At 38.2% G+C, this 7,570-nt stretch overlaps 1 long non-coding RNA gene across 1 annotated transcript; it reads left to right on the plus strand.

Annotated features, from left to right (window-relative positions):
* Positions 1-327: 327 nt before the first annotated feature.
* LOC136285935 (uncharacterized) lies at positions 328-7,354 on the plus strand. The gene is made up of 3 exons (XR_010719596.1): positions 328-444; positions 6,222-6,481; positions 6,618-7,354. It is a non-coding gene; the product is annotated as an uncharacterized lncRNA (long non-coding RNA).
* The last annotated feature ends 216 nt before the right edge of the window (positions 7,355-7,570 follow it).

Below are 7,570 nucleotides of genomic sequence, written 5' to 3' on the forward strand. Positions count from 1 at the left end.
TCATCTGGAGGCACAGGCCAAAATCTGATACCACAGGGAAAACTTTTTGTTCCTACCAAACTGTGGAAATGAAGCACTTACAGTATCAGGCCATTTGGCAGCATTGTTGCTGAGCAGGTCCTCTTCTGGAGTTGGCAAATCCCTGAATCCCTCGTCAGCTCATAGAGGGGAGCAGACACAGCAACATCAACCAAAAGACTGACAGCTGTGATTCATGCCGAAGTGTTTCCTGCTGGGGCAGATTGAAAGCACTGAAAAAAAATGCAGGTGGCCTCTTCAGACAAAAAGGCTTTTATTTCCCTTTTTTTCCCTTTTTTTCCTCTTCCCCCTCCCCACTTCTGATATGTCCTTCCTGTGGTGGGCACAGTTAGTCTCATCTCTCCTCGTTCATTAAGCTTGTTGAAGACGTATCCCTAATTTGAGATGAAAATTCCTATAATAAGGGTAAGTACCCAAAAGAAGGTATATTACCTACACTGCTGTTTGTAGAGAGCAGAAACATAATGAAGGTAAGAAATTCTGGCTTTTTGGAAGGGTGCTGTGCAGACTGCAGAGCCAGGATCACACAATGGAAAGCTGGGCACAGGGGTCTGGTGTAATCCTTCTGAAAAGCGCCTGTGTTTGTAAGTAAGATTTAAGTCACCTATACCAGGGATTTCCAATCCATTCCCCACCGGTTGCAAGTGACTGCTCATCTCTGCATTTATTGGACCGAAAGTGAAATAATGATACCTGAGTTTCTCATAATTTCTCACTGCAATGTGTATAGCTTCAGCTCCCAAATATGTCTATGTACTCTTCCAAATATGCCTTTCTCCACTAGATTTAAAATTTCTTGTGTATCTAGATTTTTTTTACCTGTAAAGGTACTTAGGCACAGGCATCAATCCACCAGTCATGCTACTTGTGATACACTAAACAATCTGATTCTGTTAAGTTTCTCACTGCAAAACCTTTTCTCTGATCCTCAAAGGTCTTAGAAAAAAGCCTACATTTAGTATATTTATGTAGTAGGCTCCACAGGCCCGACTTCTTGGCCAATCCCCATTTGTGCCTTTAAGGAGGCTACAAGATGTAAGTCCATGCTGAAAAGTAAGAGACAGAGAACGGAGGAGTTTTTTTGTTTGGTTGGTTTTTGTTGTTTTGGGGTTTTTTGGTTGTTGTTGTTGTTGTTGTTTTTTTTGACACCTGTTAATGGACACGGAGAAAAAATGCTCTGGGCTTCTTGCAAACTCCCAACAACAAAGAGTTTTAAAAAGTGAGTGAAGTTTCTGTTATTTATTTTATAAATAATGGATCTCCTTTGCTTTTAATCATGCACATGAAAATGGTGGTTTATTGTATATTTTTTTAGCATTTTGGTAGTGATCTGCTGTTTCCCATTCTAGGCAAAGAAGGAAGATGGAATAACAGGCTCCTTAACAAAAGTAGTGTGAACAGGAAAAAAAGTCTCCTTCTCTGACTGTCTGTGGAAGCTATTAGCAGATAGTGAAAAAATATTTAAAAAGTAAAAAGTTTCAGGAATTGGCATTATCTAATTTTGCAAACTGTAATGGTGTATTTTTTAAAACATTTAGAGCTGAAGCCTTCCTTAGAGAGAACAAATTGTAGTTTGGTAACCATCCTTAGAATGACAGAATGCTCCCTTTTGGTGATTAAAGAAAATTATTACAACATTACCACCAAAACTTTATATATTGCATAGTGAAAAAAAAAATCTTAGTAACAGTGAAACATAATCTCTCTCAGAGTATACTAGACAAATAATACAACACTCCTTTGATGAAGATATAAGTTATCTTAAAACAGGAACAAGGGACTTCCTGGCTGGTTAAACGTCTGCAGTGTAGTCATCTATACCTGAATTTGACAGCTTTGGTTACCCTTGGGGCAGCAGGGGAAAAGTCACTTACAGGACATGTGTCAAGTAGTCTGGTTTAGAGAGCTCCTTTAGGACAAATTAGTTACACCCGGGATCTACCTAGATGACAAGTTCTGACATAGAGAGCCACATTTTCCCATATGGATGTTCAGCCCCACCAATCCTATCCCTGGTCTCTTTCTCTTCCACAATATGCATAGCTTGAACCACGTAATTCCCTTCCCCTTCCTCCAAATTCTCACTACAGCGATCTTGTACACAATCTGTCCCTACATGATAGCAGTTCTGACTCACAAAGGTTTTTGTCTTGTTGATCTCTGTGCCCTTGAATGTATTACTAATGTTTGTTCAGTGATTTGTCAGGAACAGAGATAGCTGCTTTTCCTAAGCTGCAGGAGTGCTTTGGATACTAGGGAGTGAATTGCCTCACCACTGTACAAATTCCTTTCTGCTTTAGTTGTCAGCCATAAAGATCATCTTCAACTTTTTTGCATGATAGCTTACATGCAATACTTGTCAAAAAAGATAATTTTTGATAGTATCTGGCCTGAGTATCTTTCACCTCTTAGCATAAAAAAAGAAGATTGCAACAACTATGCTTCAAATATGGCACTTCATGTCCTTTTAGGGACTTGCAAAGAACATGTAAATTTCTACAGTTTCAGAAAGTGATCTTCCAAAAGCTCCTGTGGTTGTCAAATTTGCAAAGATTCTGTTCTGTGAAAGAAAGAAGTGTTTCCTTTCCCTAAGCTTTTGCTTGCCTGCAAAGGCACTAACCTTGGAAAAGAGTGGAAGCTGATCAGTATCAACTGCCCCTCTCAATCCCCACAGCCACCTTACTTTACCAGTACTGCAGAACCTGTTCCCTCTGCTGAACCCAGCAGTGTCTGCTAATTGTGGTTGTTCCTGCAGATACCAGAGTCCCTGCAAATGACATCTGCCTTCCTTTGAGATAGTGGCTGAAGCTTGATTTTCTCACAGTGATTTTTACTAGCTTGAGGCACACAACAGAAGCTGGCACATTGACCTTTAATGCAGGTTGGGGAAAAAGCCATGACTCATCCACAGCTGGTTCATCATCTTGCACCTGACAAGGACAGGATTCCTAATGCCTATCTTCTTTGCTGCAGCATTGTACATATGTATGTGTGGACATCCATCACTTCACCACTTCTTGTCCTTACAGATACTTTTATTTTTGTCTGAAAATGTGTTTTGCTGATGACATGATTTACACTTCTCAGACATCTCCTGGAAGTTTCTTCTCTGATAGAGTAATTGCCATGTTCTTTCTTGACAAAGTATTGATCGCAAGTTACTTTACTCTAAAGCTGTTGTGACATTTTGATGATCAGTAAGTGCTATATCAGCTTCATTCAAATTTCTGGGAATGCCAAGAACTGGAATGTGCTGGCAAATCCAGGCAGCTCTCAGAATACTATCCCTTCATTAAACATCCTGGAGGGACAGCTGTCAGGCACTGGATCTCCTGAAGCTGGTGAAATATCTATTTTTCTTTTCCTTCTTTGGAAAAGTTTCCACTGGCTTGTCATTCTTTAGGCCTTTACATTTACAATGAGAGTTGCCTGTTTATAATGAACTGCTCATTGTTTCTCCGCTAGATTCTCATCAGCATCTAAATAAATAAAATTAACAATAAATAGCAAAACCAAACAGAATGAAAAATGGTCACAAAATGGTAGCATTCCTACTAACAGAAAAATCAGCACTAGAAAAGCAACTCTAGCAACTGACACAGACAGATAATGCACTAAGATTTTGCCAGGTATCAATTCTCCTCTGGTCCAGGAATGTTATATTATCTTATTAACTGCCTCCTGAGAACAAGACCAGAATTAGGATAATCTTTACATACCCCATGTCTGTAAAATAAATAGCACTTCAGTCACACTGTATTTGTTTTAGGGAAAAAAAAAAAAAAAAAAAAAAAAAAAAAAAAAAAAAAAAAAAAAAAAAAAAAGTTGTTCTCATTGCTGGTGCCTTAACAGAAATACACTTAGAAATTTTTTTTTTGCATGCTAATGAAGGAACCATTCTACTTAGCAGTTCTAAACTTAATAGGGGTCATAAATCTTCTGACTAGCCTTCCAAAGTGTCAGGGAATGAGTGTTTTATTTGGTCTTCTGTCTGTGGAATAGCAATATTTGTGATCTTCCAGTGGTGTGTAAGCCTATGTATCATATCTTAATGAGGGAATATGAGAGGGTTATGCTGTGATCAAATCATTCATGTCTTCTACTCTGCAGGTCAGGAAATTAATAATCTCTGATGACTTTCCTCTTCAGTCATTGCACCACAACTTAGCCTTAGTTTGTGTCTCACTGAAGCCTCTCAGGGAATCCTTTCATGGCCATTTTCTTTTCATGAGGAAATGCCAAGCTTTTCTGAAGTGCCCCCACAAGAAACAAGCAGAACGAGCTCACTGAGCATCTGCTTTACCCAAGTGACTCTCCTCCTGGCAAACCTTTGTGCTTGCAGCTGCTCAGCACCAGGACTTCCCATCTTCCCACCTCTCCTGGATTGAGCCTCTGCCAATCTTTTTCTCTAACTTGAGTCTTTAAATTTAATATAATTAAACATTTTTAATTACTCTCCAAAAGAGAGGTTTTATTTTTAGCTGAGACAATTGGTCCCATGAGTTTAAACTGACACAAATTTAGGAGGGTTGATTTGTGTTAGGTTGGAAGCAATAGGGATAGAGAGATGGGAAAAAGGTATTGCTTAGGTTCACTCTCCCCTGCCAAGACTACTGAGATGTGAAACCAGATGCTCTGTAGTGAGCTGCCTATTTCCATTTACTCTTTCTGGTTTTCTCTCCTTGTACTTTTGTTGCAAAGTTTTTGCCCCATGTGTTTATGAGATGATCAAAGTTAGTCAGCGTTGCACGGCTCCAAACAATAAATGAAGCTTTACTGCCCTGAAGAAATGCTTTGATTTCAAAGCAGCTTCTATTGACTTCAGTTCAGTGAAAAAAAAAATCCAATAAAATAACTTCTGCAGCACAAAAATTTTGCTTTACACAGACCTCAAATTCTTACAAAGGCAATTGTGAAAAATAGTAAACAAATCATTGGGTTAAATTTAGAAAATCATCTGATGATTAAGTGATTAAGGATAAATTTCCCAAAGATTAAGCAAATTAAGTAAGTATAGTCTGTTCAAGATCTGTCTTTGAAAGTTATTTTGATCAAATCCACAAACAAAATGAATCTGTTTATTCTTTTGGCTTTCTAAAAACAGAATCTTTCCAATAATACTTATTCACTAAGGCAAAACAAAATGTATACTTATATCCTGTCCTTTATCTTGTTTATATGTACATTATACATATATACATATATTTAGATATGTGTGTGTATATATAAGTATGTGTGCATGTGTATAATATGCTTCTGTTTTTTTCTAGTTATGACTAAGATCAATAAAATTCAGATTATGTTTTCCAAGTAATTTAATTTCACTTATTTGGTAATTATTTTATTTAATTTCATTTGTTTATATTGGGGTAGGGTAAACAATTTCTAACAAGGAACTTACGAATATTCTTTCTATTCAGGAGTTCTCTGTGAACAAAGGCTAATTCTTCCCAGTGTAATTGCCATTCATAATTATTTCCTCAATAATTCATGCAAATAATTTGCAGCCTAATTCATTTTAAGCAGGTTCATTGAGCCCATTTGAATTCTGAGCTATGGTGGTTAGAATGATCATTCTGTATGGCTTCTATCCTTGATGGCAGAGGCAATTGAATCAAACTTTTCATTCAGCTGAAGCACTCTTCTAAATTGGGATGGATTTCTGTGTGTGATTTAGTACTTTTCAGTGATGGAAGTGAAGTGACTGCAACTCTCTTGATCCATTATCTGGTGCAACCCAAAACATTTGATGACTAAGTTCTTTAATTCAGTAGTCGGTCTGAAACAAATTGTGCTGTTAATCATCCTGACTGTAAGTGTGCTGAAAGATTGCTAAAAGACAAACCAATGTTTTAAAAATCAAAGGAATCTTTTGAAAGATTGTTTTAGTTTGCTCTTGATAACATGGGAGGAGGGAGGGAAGGAGAGGGAGAATGATCTTCCTTTGTTGATTCAGTCTTAAAAATTTCAATGAGCAAAAGTGCTTGACTTGGACAGAAGAAAAGAGAATTTTTAATTATTTTCTACTTGAGATAACAATTTAGGTGCATTTTTTTTTCAGAAAACAGGGGTTTGGGACTATTGTGTATTAGTTTTCTCGATTTGGATTTTTTTTCCCTTAATGCTTCCAATTTGCCAAACTCCAGGTTCTTACTAATGCCCTTACTGCAAATCTCTCTCAGTTTATTGGCAGATGAGATGATAAATCTGCTGCTTTAACTCTGACATTGTTCAGCTGAGATTTTACCAAGTTAGAAGTGGTGTAACACAGTGGAACAAGTCCCAGTGGAGAGATGGAAGTGCTTCTGGCCCTGTGGGCACTGGTACCAACATCTGAACATAAAGACACTTTAGGATGACTGAACACCAACAGCTGCTGCAGAAGACTGCCAAATGATGGATGATGGTTGTGACAATTTCCTCTCCACTCCCAAAAGGCAAGGTAATTCTTCAGGTTTTGCAATCTAACACCTCAGACAAAAATTCTGGCAAGTGGTTGCTCACTGTTGTTATGCTGCTTCGAGCAATTTACAAGCCAAACTGGCACTTCAGAGGTTGAGACCTCTTTTAAATTGCAGGAGCTTCCTTCTTAGAGAATCTGCACTGAAACAGGGAGAAGAGTAGCCTCTGCACTGCTGACAAGGGACAACACCAAAACCTCACCTGCCAGGTTACTGCAGTCCTGCCTGGCAGACCAAGAAGGGAATTTGTCACAGCCATGATCTTTCTGGTGCCCAAAAAGGACACGACCTAGAAATCCTTCATGCTGATGCTAAAATTGGACAGCCACTATTGAATATGTGAGGCTGCTGCAGGGCTGCAGGTCCAGCTGGCCGCAGGGCTCAGTCTGTGCTCCCTGTTAGCACATACACAAAATGCAGACAGACTTTCTTACAACCCCGGTTCTGGTAATAGATTCCTTGGGGTGGATTAGACTGAAACGACACTGAATGATCATTGTTTGTAAAATATATATATATATATATATATATATATATGGTTTATTGCAGAACAATTTGGTTGCAATGGAAAGCAGCTATGTAGCCATTTTGGTTATTATTATCTATACGAATGTTGCAATATGAAAGCATAAAAATATCACTCACTTAAAAACATGGATAAGGGAAAAGAAAGGAAGAAAGAGAAAGGAAGGATAAGAGTAGGGAAACATGGATCTGTGACAAGGCTTAATTGCTGCAGTTTAGATGTCCCATGGCCATGGTCTTGATGCATCAAGAGTGGGGAGAAGAGTCATGTCCCTGTTTATTTCATTTTCATGTCCCAGTTTATATAATTTTTTAAATAAACCTTTTAAAACCGCCTCACATTTGCAGTAAATGTGCTAAATTTGACATCTTTGCTCATCAATAGCTGCCTGAGTGCTTCTGTGGTCAGAGTTGTCCCACACTGACAGGGCAGAGCTGAAGGAATGTAAGGCCACAACTAGCAATTATTTTCTCATTCTGGTTCTTTGATTATTATTTTTAATCTTGTCAACAGTATAAAGCCTTGCTCAGTGGATACTTGCTGT

Source organism: Chamaea fasciata, unplaced genomic scaffold (genome assembly GCF_029207755.1).
Source record: "Chamaea fasciata isolate MVZ Bird 193981 ecotype frontalis unplaced genomic scaffold, bChaFas1.0.hap1 SCAF_2, whole genome shotgun sequence".
NCBI lineage: Eukaryota > Metazoa > Chordata > Aves > Passeriformes > Sylviidae > Chamaea > Chamaea fasciata.